Raw genomic sequence first — 19,077 nt, forward strand, 5'->3', positions numbered from 1 at the left:
GAGTTTGTACACACCCCCAGTGTGCAGGTACCTACTGAGTGCGAGTGCTGAGTGTGGAGTGTTGAGCTATTAAGAAAGACTGAGTGATTGTTGCTCTGAGAGGATGTTTTTGATTTCATTATTGTTGCACTTAGCTGCCATATATCATTGCTTTGAAATTTTGGAGATATATTACATCCGATTTTACTTGAACTTGACATGTATAAACCGATTTGACTAAATTGCCGGATTTGAAAGCATGCCTATTTTCCTTTTTTAGACTGCTGAAATTAAACTATAACTGTGTAGCTCGTCACTATCTTCAGTACTTTATTTAGCCTTGTTACTTACTGAGTTGGTTGTACTCACGCTACACCCTGCACTTCGTGTGCAGATTCAGGTATTTTCAGACACGGCGGGTGTTGACTTGTTTTGCTCAGTTGACCGTTTGGAGATTTCGAGGTAGATGCCCGGCATTTTCGCAGACCTTGTCTCTCATTCCCTATCTTAGCTCTTATTGTATTTAGATCCAGACTTTCATAGACATTACTTTTCCAGACTTGTGATGTATAGATGCTCATGAACTCAGTGACACCCCGATTTGGAAATTTTCGCGTTATGTTTTGGGTCTCTACCCCGTTTATGAGAGCTTTTGTTATTTAAAACTACTGTATTTTATTTTTTTTGTTAAATGTTGGAAATATTTTGAAAATGTCGGCTTGCCTAGTACCACGTTAGGCGCCATCACGGCAGGTTAGGATTTTGGGTCGTGACATTAGGCTTATTAGGCTGGAAAATAAAAATAGAGTTGGGTTTGGATTAAAATGTTTCGGTACTTCGGTATACCTAAAATCAAAAATTCAATCCTGTATATCGTACCGAACTACCGAAATAACGCAACTTCTATATCGAAATATCGAAAAAATCAAAACTGAAATACCAAATTAATTTAATTCGTTTTGGAATTCGGTTTTTCGTATTTTATGCTCACCCCTAGCATAAGGTACGGGCCTAAGGCCCCTTTTTTTTCTTCATATTATTAGAAATACTATCTTGCTAATTATAAACTAGGCCCATTGATCACTTATTTAATAGACTATCTTATACGGGCATCTTATATATTATAATAAATTCTATGTTACTAATTTAGTATTTGACCCAATTACAACAAACTAAATTAATTCTCCAATTTCACAATTAATAGATATATAATAATATTATTATATTTTAGGTTATTACACTCTATGGAACAAAAGCTCCATGAAAGTTGCAGCGAACATATAGACGCAAATATACTATGTGGTTTTTCTTTTCTTGTTAGGGCATCCAGTTCAATTTACATGATAACACACATTGCATTATATCCAAGATGAGTTTAATTTAGTTATTTTCACATAACAGAAAGATCTCAAATTGATTGTTTAGAAGATATCATAAACATTTGGACTACTCCCAGTTTTCCGTCCCACATTATTGTCCAGAAAATTATTGGTTCATTCATGCTAGGCTTTTCTTGTTTGTTTAATTTGTTCATGAACCTTTATTTGATGATAATGCTATACATGAGATTAATCAAGACAATAAACACATGTAAAACCATGGGTTAGATGAAAGTGGGGCATCTTTTTTATTTGAATTTTTTATTCGGGTCAGGTTAGTATTTGGGGCGGGTTAGTCCAAAAATGGGTAGATATGGGTGGGTCTTTCTAATAGGTTAGATGTTTTAATTTCGACCAATAAGAAGTTGTCACGTGGAATTTAAATAATTATTTTTTGAATTCAGCATTGACCTAATGATGCCTGCAGCAGCGCCTCTGGAGCCGCCCCCCGGTTCTGGAGCCAGCGGGTTCTGAATGACCTCCCTCTCACTTCGTTCGAGCTGAATTACATCCACCCTCTCACGGTTAAAAAAGTGGTTAACTATCTCGAAAAAATGTGTGCCGTGAGTGAGAGGGTGGTTGTAGATCAGCCCTCAGCTCTTCTTTCGAAATTATCGAACATGATGACTTATCGGCTTGAGGCTTCTTTTCTTTTCAAGCTGAGTAGAAATTTCATAAGAGAAGAAAAGTTCACAGAAGGTTCTTCAATAGGCGAAGGGAGGGAGGTGCGGCGGAGGAAGGAAAACGCTTTCGGAGATCGAGATTTTTGTTTCATCGAAAACGAAGAAGGCCGAGGATGGCCTACGGTGCGTCTTATCTGAAGGGAACACGCTTTTTTGACCGCCGTGGTATGATTGCTGGGCTCTCTCCTCGTTCCGCCCTTCCTATTGGGATAGCTGCCTTCGGGTGTAGTTTTAGTTTGTATTGGTGCTGAATGAACATATCAAACAAAGGCGAGCAGTATAAGCCCTTCTCCGGCCTGGGAAAAGCAGCGAACAACAGTAAGAACTAGCATTCTTATTGAGACTATAACTCATAGGGAAGAAAATCGATTTATGGATGGAATCAAATATGCAGTACTTACAGACAAAAGTATTCGGTTATTGGGGAAAAATCAATATACTTCTAATGTCGAATCAGAATAGTAGACTTTTCAACCATTTTTGCTCGTGCTAGTGCCCCCAGAAATTCTTGGATTTCTTGCAATATGAGATTGAATGCCATAACTCTTATTTGTATTTTACTTTTTATTGGTGCTGTTGGGAAATCTGCACAGATAGGATCGCATACTTGGTCACCTGATGCTATGGAGTGTCCCACTCCATTATCCGCTTTGATTCATGCAGCTACTATGGTAACAGCTGGCGTTTTCATGATAGCAAGGTTCTCCCCTTTATTTGAATACCCACCTACGGCTTTGATTGTTATTACTTTTGCAGGAGCTATGACGTCATTCCTTGCGGCAACCACTGGAATATTACAGAATGATCTAAAGAGGGTCATAGCTTATTCAACTTGCAGTCAATTAGGCTATATGATCTTTGCTTGCGGCATCTCTAACTATTCGGTTAGCGTCTTTCACTTAATGAATCACGCGTTTTTCAAAGCATTACTATTCCTGAGTGCAGGTTCGGTGATTCATGCCATGTCGGATGAGCAAGATATGCGGAAGATGGGGGGGGGGGGCTTGCCTCCTCGTTCCCTTTTACCTATGCCATGATGCTCATGGGCAGCTTATCTCTAATTGGATTTCCTTTTCTAACTGGATTTTATTCCAAAGATGTGATCTTAGAGCTCGCTTACACTAAGTATACCATCAGTGGGAACTTTGCTTTCTGGTTGGGAAGTGTCTTTGTCATTTTCACTTCTTATTACTCCTTTCGTTCATGACATGAACCATCAAAGTCCTACAAATGAAGACTTGGACCTATCAAGCCTACTTTCCTCGATAAAATCCCACAGAAGGGCCAAAGCACAACAAGCCTACTCATCAGCAAAGCAAGTCCAAGCCCATGCAAAAATGACCTCATTGTCATGGGAGCCCTTTCCTTACTCCTCAATATAGTCGTAGGTTCTATACATTAAGATTTGCAGCACCTATTCAGGAGCCGGGGAATCGGCTTTCTTTCTGTGTCCCACATCCGCCTATGTTAAAGCATCCGCCCATTCCTCAGTGAAAGGAAATGCTACTCAGGGATCAAAAAAGAAAGCTGGTGCCTCGTCAGAAAGACTTGGTTCGTAGAGTAGAGGCCTTTCCCCAAGATATTGGTTTTAAGCTCCTGCGGGTGACTTTTTGTCTTACGACACGGCATGGTAATTGATCGAGTGTTCCGCTGCTTGAGAAAGTATGTGAGAGGATCGATGTTGAGCAGAAGTGGGGTTAAAGCAGCCAACAATGCATCCCCCTTTACTTAGTAGGGCTTGAAAGGCTGGACAGTTTGTTTTCCTTTCCTGTCCAGTATTTTCAATCCAAGCCGAAATAGGAAAAGCCGCAAGCACCACTAGGCCCGGTCGTCTTCGCTATTGGGTAAAAGATGCCTCTTCTTTACATTTATTACGAGCTTTTTTTATGTTTCTTTAGCCTTTCGTGGAGATCGAATCCTCTTGTCCTCTCAACTCATATTTCCCACGTAGTTCGTCGGTCAAACCAACGATTCTCTTCTCAAAGTCAAAGCAATGAAAGAACCACCCCTTCCTGTTTTTTGTACTGTCAGATAGAAAGAAAATTAGACCCCAAAGAGTCCTTCTTTACCACGCCAGTCCATGAATATGCCGCACCCAGCAGTTCGAAGCGAAGAAATTAGTTCATGCCACGACGATCTATATGGAAGGGAAGTTTTGGAAGATATGGCACTTTAACTTTAGGTCAAATGCTTTTTTGGATGAAACTCGTGGTACCCCTCCTTCGAGGGCGCCTAGATAGTGAAAGGTTATCCCTTTGCAATGCTGGAAGCTAAGCAAAGTCACGAAGCTGGCTGACTACGCGGCACACTGCTAGTTTTCGGATACGAGATATCCATCCTAGTCACTATGGACGTATTTTCCCAATTGACACATCTGAAGGAATCAATGTTGGAATTATTGGATCCTTAGCAATTCATGCGAGGATTGGTCATTGGGGATCTCTAGAAAGCCCTTTTTATGAAATTTCTGAGAGGTCAACCGGGGTACGGATGCTTTATTTATCACCAGGTAGAGATGAATACTATATGGTAGCGGCAGGAAATTCTTTAGCCTTAAATCGGGATATTCAGGAAGAACAGGTTGTTCCAGCTCGATACCGTCAAGAATTCTTGACTATTGCCTCCGGGTCGGAGGAGCAACTAGTCAAACTTCTTGAGCAGCCGAGATATTGAACAACGAACATTTGAAACAATTCCTTGCCTCACCCTGAGATGAGAAGGAAGGTCGATTTGACTCGAATCCTGGACCTGATCTTGAATCCTACACCGGTTAATGATGCGATGGGGGAAGTTTTTCTTTTTTCATCAATGCTGGCCCAGTCGAGGCTCGTCCATGCCCAATCCCGATCGGCCTTCGATTTGCCCCTACCCTAGCTCTATAATCCTTTTATCAATCTCCTGGCCCTTGCTTAACTCCTTGTTCCGTAAACTGGTCGTTGGTAGATCTGATCGGATCCCAGACACACGAGAGCCCAGCCCGGGAGGAATGCATGGTTCCCTGGCGCTTCATGGGACGGACATTCGCAGTCCTCCTCCATCTAATCTAACCCTACCTCGTTCGCCCAGGCCTGCCGGCACAATAAGAGAATGAGGGAGCTAATCTGCGCAAAAGGTGATCCACTATCGATTGTAGTCTTCTTGACATATCAGCTTGCTTGTGCAGGCGAGGACCGCTCGGCTAGGGCGCGCAAATTAAACCTTGAGACCGAGCCCTGCCTCTCACCTTTCGGTTCATTGCAAGGAAAGACTAAAAAGAAAAAAGGAAGCTTTCGGCGGACACAAGCCCTCGGGACTTGAATTATCGTCCTCACTTCGCTTACCGCCTTCGTCTTTCGCCAGGGCTTATACTTCATCAATGTCCTTACTGCGTTTCACGCTTTTCAGGACCTCGATCCAATCCCTCAGTCTCAAAAACTTCAGCATGGATGGATAGATTCCATACGGCCTTTCGTCGTCCTACCAAACGAAAGAAGTCACTATCAAACAGCTCGCCCTATTGAAGTACCAAAGGTGCCCTCAGCCCGGTGACTAGGAAATGGGTTTGCCCTTGCTTCTTGCCTTATCTTACTTAGTAAAGCAACCTTTCGCGCTAGGCGCTCACCTTTTTTGGCTTCCCTAAAATAGAATATTTGGAAGTTGGTAAAGACCCGCCCCTTGTTTCAGTCCCTCTTAATGCGATGATAAAATGGCTAGTATTCAAGGCTAGTCCCAAGAAACCAAGCTAAATGGCTATCCCGATAAGAAGATGAAGCCTGATCGGACCAAAAATGAAAGCAATCGAAGGAAGGGGTAGAGCATGTTCTATTTTTCCGAATCTTGAAAGATGAAAATAGAGGGTTTGGCTTAACTTCCTCTATGCGGTTGCATACAGCTTTGCTTGAGTAACGAGTAGGCCATTCCAGATAGGCTGCTTTTGCTATTACTGAAGCTCTAGGGCTGGTTCCGGAAAGGGATCGAAGAGAATGTAGTTCATTCAAGGCTCAGACAGAATTAGTTAGAAGCACCTCTTTCTTTTTTGGTTTAGAACCCAGCCGTATAATCGAAATAGGATCGATTGGCCTGAACCCTACTTCTCTTTCACTGTTCGGGTTATCCTGAAGCTGCTAACCTGTCCCCTTCGACTGAACGACGGAATTCTTTCACCGTGCTCTACTTCCTTAGGGGGATGAGAAGGATGGCCAGTTCTGTCTTCTTCGGACCCTTCTTTTCGATAAGGGGAGGCTATTCTTGAAAAGAATAGGTATGTTCAACTAGTTTCTAAATCCCGGGAAGAATGTATCCACTTGGTAGGCATAAGTGGTGTAAAGTGGCCCCGGATGAATAAAAAATATCCCCTCCCTTTTACTAAACCATGGGGAGCCCCGAGTAGTTTACCGGACAAATGTTTATCTCGCCCTTCTTTCTTTTCTTCGATTTTAGATGGTAAAAAAGAGAATGGAATTTCCGATCTTGTACCCAAAGTGCGATACACTGAACACCAACCCAAACTCCCTACCCTCATAACGCTGATCGGGCATACTATGTGTAATGATTCCCCCATTCACGATAAATAATAAATAAAAAGAGAAAAAGAAAAGCCATTCCATTTCGACAAAAGACCCACACCCAAGTTCCATAGCTTGATTTTCCTACCCCCAGAGGAAAAGGTACTTCCCTTTTGGGTCGGTTGTGGGCGAGGAGGGATTCGAACCCCCGACACCGTGGTTCGTAGCCACGTGCTCTAATCCTCTGAGCTACAGGCCCCACCCCGTCCCTTTTTCGTAGCAGAAGTATTTACCGGTTCTCCAGGGAAATATGTTGGTCTAGCAGAAACAATTCGAGGATTTCAATTGATCCTTTCCGGAGAATTAGATGAACTAAAAAGTGGTTGGCTGATTAGTGAGGTCTTAAAAACGTCATAGAATTCATGATCGGCCATTCCATTTTTGCTTTCAGCAAGTAGGCGACGCGAATCTATGCTTTCTATCTTTCAATCGGATACCAATTGCTTGGATGCGTTTGAAAGCCTCGAGATGGCTTGCAGAATAAATTCTTTCTAGGTTTGTCTTGTGTTTCCGAAACAAACGGTCCATTTATTGATGGGCGAACGACGGGGATTGAACCCGCGCGTGGGCCTCGCCTATTCATTCTTTTTTGGGGTGTATAAAGCCACGGAGCGATTCAGGCATCTATCTTATTGTATTGACGCAATTGGAAGATCAGGATTTCTCCCCTGCCGTTCAAGCGGGATCAGATCGGGCTTTAGCGAGAACTTGCTTTTTCTTTTTTTCGTCGAGATTGGGTTGGTGTTCAGTGTACTAAGGTACAAGATCGAAAAAATGAAAAATGCATTTGTTAACGACCGATAGCGCTATAGGATCGGGTTCTTGGATCAATAGAACTGGAAGAGGAGGATTAATCGAATATATAAGATAAACAATGCAAGAATTCTTGGAAGTGAATGGGGTTCCATATTCATGAAAAGCCAGGTTTGAAATGATCCATGTTACGGAACCAAAAGACTCTGTTTTTTCCTCTTTTCGGATGATAAATCTTTCTCAGAACATGGAGTGTGAATCAAACCCATGTTTGAATTGAAATTGAGATACTGATGCAAGTTCGGAAGAGTGTCGCAGAAAGATAAAGATCTGCACTTCCCTTTTACAACATAGGAGGGAGGGGGCCTCGTTCCTAAAAAGCCTTTCAGAGGAGGTATGCTAATCAATGATCTACTGATGTAGCTAGTGTTACTGAAGCTTTTGCTAGATATGCTATTGGCTTAACTGGCTCTAAACCCTCCCACCGGATAAAGGAATGGAATTTCAAGTACAAGTAGTCGTCTACACTTAAAAGCTTTCTTGTCTTCACTGATCAACATTTAGTTTGGCCTAAGATTTTCTAAGTCCGACGCATCACTTACTTTTCATCATCGTGGGTCCTTATTAAGGTCCCATCCGTCGTAACCCTTACATTGCATTCTAGCGAGTTTGAAGTTTTATTCTTCGTTTCATGTGGTTCCTCGGTAGGTAGGGCTTCCATTAGTATAGTACCGTGTGCTTGTGCAGGTGAAGTGAAGCTTTTGTTGATTGATTCCAGACAGGTCTCTCGAGCCTTCTTTTTGATACAACCAGGAACAGGAAAAAGAAATTCCAAGGAATCCAAAAAAGTGAAAAATTGGATCTATGTCCAACGGATTACTCCTAGCAAGAAAAAGTTTTTTGTTTTAGTTCGACCTGTCGTCACATATGAAATAACGGACGGTATAAATTTAGCAACCCTTTTTCCACCGGATCCATTGCAGGAAAGGGATAATGTGCAACTTCGAATTGTCAATTATATCCTTTATGGAAATGGCAAACCGATTCGAGGAATTTCTGACACAAGTATTCAATTAGTTCGGACTTGTTTAGTATTAAACTGGAACCAAGACAAAAAAAGTTCTTCTTGCGAAAAAGCCCGTGCTTCTTTTGTTGAAATAAGGACAAATGGTTTGATTCGACATTTCGGGTGATAACTCTTTGACTCCAGGGATGGCCCCATCTCGGCTGTGGATCTAATCAGCTCCATCTGACCGCCAGCCTCCACAGTGAAGCTTCCGGCTACAGCTTCCACTGCAGGACAGGAGTTGCCTCTCCCGCATCAGGTTGACCGCCCCCCCTACGTAGTGATTCTATCAATCATGTACGTAGGTAGGACCCTCCATTCTGATTGGTATATCATGAAAAAAGAAAGCCATTTGCACCAGGCGCACACTTCACAAAATGCGCTTTGACAGCGAGCGAGATCTTTGAAATTCAATCAGAACAGCACTGGGTGGGTAAGATATAGGATTCTTGTCTGAGTCGCGACGTGGTCTTCCAAGCTTTACCGAGAGTATGGACGAATCCCTCACTTCATCCATATGTGTAAAAGAGACTAGCCGCACTTAAAAGCCGAGTACTCTACCGTTGAGTTAGCAACCCGAAGAAAATATCGAAGAAAAAGAAATAAAGAGATTAGACAAGACAACCAAAAACCATTGAAGGAAGAAATCTAAAAAAATACATTCACATTTTCGAATTAATTTAAAACATAAAATAAAACTAAATAGATCCACTTCATTTATCACAATGAATTATATTTGTTCGATACACTGTTGTCAATATAAATATTGAATATTGAAAAACAAAAGAAATTTCAATTGACAACAATACAAAATATTCAAAAAAAAAAGGACTTGTGTTGGATTGGCACTACAAATCTAATCCAAATAAAATAGATACAAAAAAGTATAGATGGGAGAATAAATTAAGTGGAAAACAAAACTACAATTTACTTAGATTTATTTAATCCATAATGGATTCAATCAAGTTAAGTGAGATAAGCAAACTTGATTTCTTTTTTAGTTTTAGTAGAGTTCCAATGAAAAACGGAAAACCACCCAAACGGGGTAATAAAAAGTAAATCAATCGAATAGCTAGTCCTTCCTTTCTTTCTCCTTCCCCATTTCAGGTTTTAGAAGTGGACCGATCTTCTTCATACAGAATTGTCTCTGCTTGGTCCCATCTAAGTCTAGATCCTTCATTACAGAAGTCATCTTTCCCCTGTATTTCTGAAGGACGAGCGTATGAAAGAAAAGGGGGAGCCATAGTGGTAGGGCATTTCCGGGTTATGTCTGTGCTGTGACCTTATGAACCGTGTCAGAATAAGTATCAAATAAACCAAAAGTTATCAGCTTCTTTCTTAAGTGCTTCAGTTCGACGTGATCGATCAAAGACGCTTTTGAATCAGACTCTTCTCTCTGGTTGAGGCTGCATTCATTTATTCATATTCAACTTGACACGTGGGAAGGGCTTACTCTACTAGTGGCTCGGCTTCTCCTAATTTGAATTCCTCTCCTATGTTCTCAAAAACGCTTCCCTTTCTACTTGAATTTTCAGCGATCGTTTTTTCAACTATTTTAGCGATTATGATAGAGATAAAGCTCTTTAGATGGTGTTTTCTATTGTATAATTATTTATTGTTCGAGTGGAGTTAGAAATACATCAGGATTTCGTGTGCTTACTTATCTTGCTTTTGGTTTGATGGAGGAGGACTGCGAACGTCCGTCCCATGAAGCGCCAGGAAACCATGCATTCCTCCCGGGCTGGGCTCTCGCGTGTCCGGGATCCGATCAGATCTACCAGCGACCGATTTACGGAACAAGGAGTTAAGCAAGGGCCAGGAGATTGATAAAAGTTTCCTCACTTGACCTTCCTTCTAGCCTTTTATTTTGATTTGAAATGGCACGATGCTTAACACATGTAATTGGAGTCTGTTTCGGGGCTTACAGAAGCTCGTGCAAAGAAGATTTATAGGAGAGAAGTTCCCCATCTCGCTTAGGCCTTCTGTCGTTCGATCGACGGAATCAATCGTACTTTCACTGTTGTGGACCGCACTAACGAAAAACCTGAGATAATTCTTAGTTGCTGTGGAAGTTAGCATCTTAAAGAAAGTAAGTGCTTGCTACTAAGTTAAGCTGCTGTTGGGGAACTCGATATAAGCGATTTTCCGCTTCCGCCTTTCTAGGCTTCACAATAGCTTCCCCGCAGTCACCCACCATGATCGGAACTGAGATTCTTTCTTAAGAAAACCTCAGTGGGGTGTGCCCCAACCATAATCCAAGCGGGCCCAATGAGAAGAGACCCGCCCTCCCACTCTCTCTCATTTATTCAGCGAAAAACACTACATAACGGGGGCCCTTCCGTTCAGAGGTAGCGAATCGACTTTCTTATGTTTTCTGGGGGGATCCCTTGCATGACCAAGTCCAAAGTGGAACATACATCGATAGTCAATATGCAGAAAATAGTAGAAAAAGCACCTATTTCTGTACCGGTTCCGGAATCAGAAGTTATTAAAACCGAGATATGCACAGAAGAAAGATATCATCAGTTCCCTCTCTTCTTTCTTTTTTTTGTCACGATCAAAATGAAAGGTTGTTCTCTGGGCCTGTCTTTTGCTCCCTTCTACTTTAGGGGGTGGGGGTGAAGGGGGGGTTTACATAGAACCGAGGCAAAGTGGTTTATGATTGAATCTCAGAGGCCGACGAACAACTTTAGGTCTTTATTCTGTGTCCTATCCTTCCTTGCGGATTCCCGGTTTCTGAAGGAGTAGCGGCCTGTGTCTCCGGCTCTGGGAGAACTTTACCTATAGCTAACCTAGAGAGCTTTACTTTAAGATAGCTCGGGCAGGAGTGAATGCTTTCTTTTTTGCCATTTTTTCATCTGTGAATTGTTAATCAACCCATTCGTACACTCTATGCGATCGAATATTTCTTACACACATGAGTATATATTACTAATCAAAATGGATTTTTATAGTGTTGTAGCGTAGCAAGAAGCCCCAAATCCTTGATTTGGCCAGGAAAGACTGCACTGCTTTGGGCCCAGGAAGCGAACAGAATGAGCTCGGCTGCTTCTCCTCCACACTTCTTTTTCTCCGTGCCCGTTCCGCATGCGCTTCGCGCACCTGCCTGAGATGGCAGTCTTTCTCCTTGGCTCAAAATAGAATACTCAATCATGAATAAATGCAAGCAACTAACCTCTCCTTCTTTTTCTATAATGTAAACAAAAAAGTCTATGTAAGTAAAATACTAGTAAATAAATAAAAAGAAAAAAAGAAAGGAGCAATAGCACCCTCTTGATAGAACAAGAAAATGATTATTGCTCCTTTCTTTTCAAAACCTCCTATAGATATTTGCCGAAACGTAGCTTTCATTCATATATAGAATTCGGAAAATAGTCAGACTAAACGAAAAAGGTAAGGCTTGAACTGGCACTGCTGGAACCCACGTTTAAGGGTCGCTAACAAAAGGTGAAAGGAGGCCCTAGAGGAAGAATCTTTATACGAGTTCGAGGCGTGTAGCTTATAGTTACAGTTAGCCGACTCAATAGAAGAATGAAATAGGTGGGATCAGAGAGGGAAGTGACATCCAACTTGGGAAGCTCGGTACCACTAGTAAGAGGAGTGGCCAAAGGACGAGAATCAAGCATGTCTGCACGAGGCAAGAGATCTAGGGCATATTTCTGCTGACGAAGGATAAGAGTGCGCCCCTGCCGATACACTTCCATACCAAGAAAGTAGTGGAGAAGGCCCAAGTCTTTCATATTTTCATGAGCATGCAAGAACGAAAGAAGAGCAAGTATTCCCTGTTGATCACTACCTGTGAGAAAAAGATCATCGACATATAAAAGAAGGTAGATACTATCCCCAGATGTGTGACGAATGAATAAAAAGGTATCACAGGCACTGCCACGGAATCCCTTTAGAGCACAATATAGTGCTGAAACAAGTGAAAAAAGCTCTGGGAGCTTGCTTCAGTCCATAAAGAGCTTAGTGAAGTCGGCAGACATTTCCTGGATGAGCGGTATCCAGAAAACCAGGAGGTTGAGACATATAGACCCCCTCCTCAAGAGTTCCGTGTAAAAAGGCATTACAGACCGGAAGTTGCTTAAGAGCCCAATTATATGTGCAAGCGAGATAATTTATAATACGAATAGTAGTAGGTTTGACAACAAGACGTGAAGGTATCATAAAAGTAAATACCTGCCTGCTGATGGAAGCCTTTCTCCATAAAGTATGCCACTGGAGGGGTCTTTCCCTGCAATGTATATAGGAGGGTCAGCTTCTACTGGTAACCATAGTACCCTGCTGCTGCGTGCCTGTTTGACCAGTACCACTATCTCGAGGGCAAAACCTCGTAATGTGACCAACCTCTCTGCAAGTGTAGCAACTTTGAGATGTACCCCAACACTCGCCACGATGAGTGCGGCCACAAGTAGAACATGAACGTGACCCTGTCTGAGATGATCCACCTCTCTATCTTTCTTTTAAGAATGTATCTGGTTTCATCTTTCTTTCGTTAGTTAAGCCACCTTTTTCTAAAAAGGATTGTAGTAATTCTGGTTTGACACTATTTGGAATGGCGGTAGGGTAGGGTGGGTGGTACCGCTCAGATTGCAGCCAATCTTCCTAACCGCGCGCGGGCCGGGCTTAGAGCGAGTGAAACTCATCACTACCTCGTAAGGGCATTGAGACCATAGCTTGCCGTAGGTGCACAAGAGTACTTCGCGCTACAACCATCTCCTTTTTATAGGTTCTACGGACCGATGCCTGCTGCTTCATCTGGGAGAAAAGAATCATAGATATGTCGGTCATTAGAAGGAAGAACCGCCATAAAAAGATTCCTCGTGTATCATCTGTAGCATAAGTAGTAAACATTTGAAACTAGGGTTTTTGCCATACATGCAAACATAATAAATAAAACCAAACAAAGATAGTTAGCATAGATAGGAGTCTATCTCCAGTAGGCATCGGAGTAGATCTCCACTAAAAAAGACAAAGAACACCCTAAATTAAAACACATTACTTTGCGTCTACAGACACTTATTTAAACCTTCTAAAACTAAAAAGAGTCGATGGACTCTTCTATTCTACTCTCTCTGGGAATCCGAGCTATGCGGGCGACTAGGTTAGTGGGAATCCTAAGTGTTACCTGCCGTCTTTTCTTGCTGGGACGATCATATATCCATATTTTGATAGCTTCCGATTTCATATAGTCCTGGACTGTAGTAAAAACTGTCATCGCTCCTTGATATGTTGCACTTTCTTTTTCTTTTTTTTGGGCATATTGTAGTAAGGAAAGGAAGTGAGGGCACTCATTCGAATCGAATAGCTGAAACTACTATAACTCCTATTTTTCTGCTTTAAGACAAGCCCGCCACCTTTGGCGACGTGATCTTTTCTTATTCACTTGTGCTGGTGGCGGAGAGGTCGGCGCCTGTGTTCTGGCTCTGGGGGGGTGGGTCTTCCCTTTCTCAATTATTTAGTACTCGGTTAGGTTGCCATCTAGGTCTCGGTCGGGGGCGACTTCCAAATTATGGTCTCATTCTTCCCTTCCCTTGATTCACGATCCTTGCAGCTTAATTAATCCCCCATGTGTCGGGACCTGAACCGTGGTGGTGCTCTTCTACAGCTTCTTCTACATAGGCTCCGTAACTTCTGGAATTGAAAAAGGAAGCTTTTCCAAGCTAGGTTTATCTACAACATCTGGTGGTGCCCTCGTGGGCACGTTCCTCTCTGGGGCGGTCTGGTCTAATCGAAGTCAACTGACTCACATGGAATACGGGGTTCGTTTTTCGAGCTGGTCGCTTGAGTCTATAGGCTACCTTTCCTATCCGCGGCTCTCCTTGCATGTATCCCGAGTCGCGAGGTGAAACTGAAACTGGAAATAGAATTCCATATCCGCTGTGGTGCTTTGCTCCCTCCGGTTCGTTGATCTGTGGGCATACGGGTCTTTTCCGGAAATAAAGGATTGCTACCCTTGTCCCTCATAGCACCACCCTTGAAGCTGAACCAAATTCTTGTGCCGCAAGTGATAACCGTTTTGGTACCAAAAAAAAAACAAAAGAAAAAGCAAAAATAGCTAAAAACAGCCTGCTTCCTTTATCATATATATGAGATGGGCGGGCCTTTTTAAGCAAAAGGTGATCCACTATCGGTTGTAGTCTTCTTGACATATCAAGGCGGGCCGAAGACCGGGGGAAGTTTAGAAGAGATGGGGAAACCTAGCAGCTGCCGGCCGGGGCGGGGATAAGCTTTCTTCTTCACAAGCCTATCCCCCCAAAAAAACCGACCCTGTAGCGCTAGCGCTTCGCGTTCTTTCTATTCCATCCCATTCCATTCCGGGATAGGCGGCTAATACTAAAATAATAAGTGAAGTAGTCGTCGTCTGACCAATCGGCTCGGACACCAGACCGCCCGTGCCCGCCCATTTTGTCTCGCCCTAAATGGAATGGCTCTCTTAGTTACGCTGCGCCCCGACCCGAGTCCCCACGTCCGCTTTTCTCCGCCCGCAACCCAATAAGTTGGCAAAGCCAACACAAGATTAGGGCCGTCCCCTTTATTCTATGCTGGCCCCGGCTCGGGCTGGCTTCTTGGGAAGCCTTGTTGGTCAAGTTCACTTCGTTTCTCATCCAAAAAGTCACAAAAGGCTTCTTGGGGGGTGTAGGCGGCATTTTCGGCCAAGGAAGGATGTGAAGTAAGTATTTGTTGAAAAAGAGAATAGCATGAATGCTTTTTCTCACGGATCCGAATCTCATCTTTTACGGAATCGATCCTCTTTGACTGTACAAGAATATGTGGAGCTCAGCATGTCTAGAAGCACAGGAGAACGTTCGTTTGCTGATATTATTACCAGTATTCGATACTGGGTCATTCATAGCATTAATATACCTTCCCTATTCATTGTGGGTTGGTTAATGTCAGCACCGGTTTAGCTTACGATGTGTTTGGAAGCCCTCGGCCAAACGAGTATTTTACAGAGAGCCGACAAGGAATTCCATTAATAACTGGCCGTTTTGATCCTTTGGAACAACTCCCGATTGGGTTTCAACTATTGGTAAGGCGGTCATACTTCCTTCACCTAAACTAGAACTTAATTTAGCGACTCTTTCCAAAAGGCGTGAATGGGGACAGACAGATCGGTAAAACAGCAGTAGCCACTGATAGGATTCTCAATCAACAAGGTCAAAATGACCTTCGATTGATAGATGAAGAGCCCCGCCAAACCAATGAAAGTTGAGAAAGATTTGGCATCTTGAAAGGCAGCTAAGAGCGCATCTGGTCTTCCACAACACACTGGGATATTCTCATGGACGCCAGCTGGAGAGGCTCTTAATAGTTTGTTCCGAGATGTCAGTCTGCAAAGCATCATCTTCATCTCTTTCACCCCTCATACTCTTCTTTCCGTTTTTGGGTCGCTCTTCTTATCTGCCGTACCCCCAATCCTCCTTTGCTCTGCCTCTGGGCCCGAGAGCGACGTCCAATGATCCTCTTTTCAATCTCTTACTTACTCTCTCATGCGATTAACTCTCAAGCCATAGCGAACAAGTAAAGAAGGAATGACCGAACGAAGTCGCTAAAGGCAGGCATCCATCCTTCCATTTGATCAAAGGCATCCGAGCCGAAGTAATTCAATTCACTCGAAAGGAGAAGAGCGTCAAGCAGCCCCAACTCTAGCTCCAGAGGGATTGATCCGATAAAGCAAAGCAACCTGGCCCACAGCTCTTTGTGTTGGGGCTTGATTCCCAGCCGAGATAACCATTTCATACCTCCCCTGATCCTTGAAATTGCCCGTTGCCCATGAATTATCCAGTAATAGGTCTTTCACAATCAGATCTACCTATACAGTAACGGTATTTAATTATGAAAGTTTGCTGGGTAGCTGACCCTCTTAGTCCGTTCTTGCCAGAGTGGGAGCCTGCCTAATCTTTACAAGCTTCTCCGGTCCTGGAAGGAAGCCCTACTTTCCTTCCTTCCCCCAGCAGGCAACAACACTGGGAGGAAGACGCTTCATTAGGATAAGGAATGGGACCCGCCGTCGCCTGAGACATACACAACACACAGTGCAAGACTTCCCGATGGTCTTACCAGCCTTGATCGTTACAAAGGACGATGCTACCGCATCGAGCGTGTTGTTGGAGAAAAAGGCTAATGAATCTGCTAATTGAGGTTCTAGATTCGTTCAAAAGGCAGAATGGAATAGGCTAAGGGTCGTACCTTAATGATCCCTAACCATATTGATGTTCCTGAGTTCTAGTCTTTCTGGTAGCCAATTTTTTTTTTCGTTTTCATATTGAAAAAGTAATAAGAATGAGAGGTGTTAAGCTTTTTATCATCCTGGCGTCGAGCTATTTTTCCGCAGGACCGTCAGAGTAGACGGGACTACCAATCCTAGAGTGAATTAACCTTGTCTGCACTACCACCTTAGTTTACTAGACCTTGGGGAATTGGCTAGTTACCTTCACTCCGCGTGGCAGCCTACCTACGTTTTGTCTTTTTCCTACAAGACCTTATAGTTTCCCAGCCTTTCTCCGCCTACATGCCCCCCGAAATCAGATTGGCTTTTTTCTTGAGGAAGGTCCATCCGCTTTTGGCAGGAGAGAATACTGATTGAGCACATGCTTATGATTTCTATCTATATAGGATATGCTAAGCCTTTTCTTATTTATCTATCTAGGAAGCAGAGAGATATTATTATCTTATTAATAGGTTCCTTCCCTTGAGGGAAAGAGAAAAAGAACAGACCACTAAGCCTTTTCTTATTTATCTATCTAGGAAGCAGAGAGATATTATTATCTTATTAATAGGTTCCTTCCCTTGAGGGAAAGAGACAAAAGAACAGACCTTTCCTACGAATGTGAATCTGCCAAGTAAGGGGGGTAAAGGGGGAGGTCTTTTTCTGTTTTCACGGGAACTTCTCCTTTTTGGTTAACAACCTATGTTGGGCTGACTAAGCCCACTATCCTACAGGGCCCCTCTTGTGTCGGGTTAAGGCTCCACCTCATCTTGGGTTAAGGGATTAGTTGAACCCAATTTCTTCACTTGTAGTCTAGGGCTTTGCTTGGCATTGGGCTTCGATATAACTTGCTTTCCTGGTCTTGAATTAAACCTCTGCTCTCCTAATTCAGTCTATAGGTTTTGGTTTAGGTTCAATCTTAGTTGTTTAGCGAATGTTTTTCGGGGCTACTTTTTCAGTCGCAGGTGCTGCTACAACTAATTGGTTCTTCAGTTGATTGGTGAACAAAGGAATTTAGTACGGAACAGTAAAGAAATATAAGAACATGACTGTCAACAGCTTTCAAAAGAAAAAAAGGAGTGAATAGGGCAAGTGAAACACTTGCGAAGCACGCACCTCAATCACCCTGCCTGTGTGAATTGAACGAACTTAAAAGTACAACCAGCTTAAGCTGGTTTTCCACCTATTTTTTAGTGTTCGGCCATTTCTAGCAAAGTCTAAAGGACATATTCGTTGCCGATTTGGGGTTCTGATGGAAGATACTGCTGAGGTTATACACCAAGTACACACGTGATTCTGCTCTGGCAGAAGTGCACGCGCAATTCAGCTCTGGAAAAACTCCCTGAGGTCCAGAGAGAGATGAAGTTTATAGTCAACCTCTGCCTCTCAGATAGCTTTCTTTTCCAACACTTCTATGTGGAGATGGATGTAATATTAATATGATTGATAGTTTAAGTTTACTATTTGCAGTTTTCCAAAGTCTCAAATTTAGGGCTTGGTTCCGGCCTTGTTTCGTAGTGAATTTATGGATTTGAATACTTCTGACACTGAATTCTCTTTTGTAAATTCAACTTGACTTGTACCTGGAACAGAGAAAAAGGGTATCCAATTGAAATCCAGTTTTTTCTATTTTTCGCTTAGATGTGCTCGGCAGATGCTAAAGCCAGAGCATGATGGCAAGAATTGATCGAGCGAAGAATCACAGTTCTCAGCTATCACATTCAGAAAGACTACTGGCCTAATTTCACTCAATTAAATAAACTATACCCTTACAAAACTTATTAGTACTCCTACACAGTTGTTCAATTTTAATGTCATTCTCAACTCTATCCCTAACTGGGTCTTTGATTTCAGGCCCTTTCGAGGAGGGTATCTTTTTGGTTAATATCAGCCCGGCTTGCATGGACTTCCGGTCTTTCTTAGTTGACAACTTTATTGCAATTTTCAGTTCTCTAGTTACTCCTGCACAAGCAACAGCAGTTATGGATCTGATTGAGGAGCGCTGGGAAGAATGGATCGGGGAGATGCCCTTGAAGATCACTTACCCAACTCTGGAAGGACATGAGTGGAGAATTGTCACCGGATTTGATCCAAAAAACACAGGGCGGAGTTACCTTATTGGTGAGTCTTGGCCGGGTTAGTGTTTAAGGAAGAAAACCTTATTGTAGGTTCTTTTTTATTTAATGCCAAGGCCGACGACGGAAGCTCGGGACTGAGCCGTATGAGGCGGAAGTCTCACGTACGGGCTAGTGACTGGTCAAGTCATTAAACTTAGTCATTTTGATCAACATGGCTGCAAGTGGACTGGGTTTATGGGTTTAAACTGACTACGACCAAAGTCGTGGCTACTTCAACCAAAAAAAGGGCGACCCCCTATTCAAACCAAAAGAAGTACCTCACCTCACTTACGAAGAAGTTGTTGGAGCTGGGCTCCGAACGTAGAAACACTTCAACAGATTTA

General features: G+C 42.9%; 1 non-coding gene and 1 pseudogene across 1 annotated transcript; one reads left to right on the forward strand and one right to left on the reverse strand.

The window, feature by feature from the left end:
- Positions 1 to 1,912: 1,912 nt before the first annotated feature.
- On the forward strand, positions 1,913 to 3,248 carry LOC109240976 (annotated as a pseudogene).
- A 3,462-nt stretch (positions 3,249 to 6,710) lies between these two features.
- TRNAR-ACG lies at positions 6,711 to 6,784 on the reverse strand. The gene has a single exon. It is a non-coding gene; the product is annotated as a tRNA-Arg (tRNA).
- Positions 6,785 to 19,077: the final 12,293 nt, after the last annotated feature.

Source organism: Nicotiana attenuata, unplaced genomic scaffold (genome assembly GCF_001879085.1).
Source record: "Nicotiana attenuata strain UT unplaced genomic scaffold, NIATTr2, whole genome shotgun sequence".
Classification (NCBI taxonomy): Eukaryota; Viridiplantae; Streptophyta; class Magnoliopsida; order Solanales; family Solanaceae; genus Nicotiana; species Nicotiana attenuata.